Source organism: Lupinus angustifolius, unplaced genomic scaffold, assembly GCF_001865875.1.
Source record: "Lupinus angustifolius cultivar Tanjil unplaced genomic scaffold, LupAngTanjil_v1.0 Scaffold_366, whole genome shotgun sequence".
Taxonomy (NCBI): domain Eukaryota; kingdom Viridiplantae; phylum Streptophyta; class Magnoliopsida; order Fabales; family Fabaceae; genus Lupinus; species Lupinus angustifolius.
The window spans coordinates 167,058-167,303 of NW_017727764.1; positions in this window are offsets into that span (position 1 = coordinate 167,058).

A 246-nucleotide genomic window follows, 5' to 3' on the forward strand; every position below is an offset into this window, starting at 1 on the left:
TCTGCATTTAATCGTTTCTGTAATAGCTTACTGTTTCTATTTAATCGATTAAAACTGTTTCGTTAATCGATTATTCTGTTTTGTTTTAATCGATTAAGATTGTTTTGTTAATCGATTATCTTCATCCTGTAATCAATTAATTAGGGGTGATTCAGCATTAAGTGTTGAGTTTCGAAAACAGCTATTTTAACCGCGACACCTATTCAACCCCCCCCCCTTCAAGGTGTATTGTAACCACTGATACCT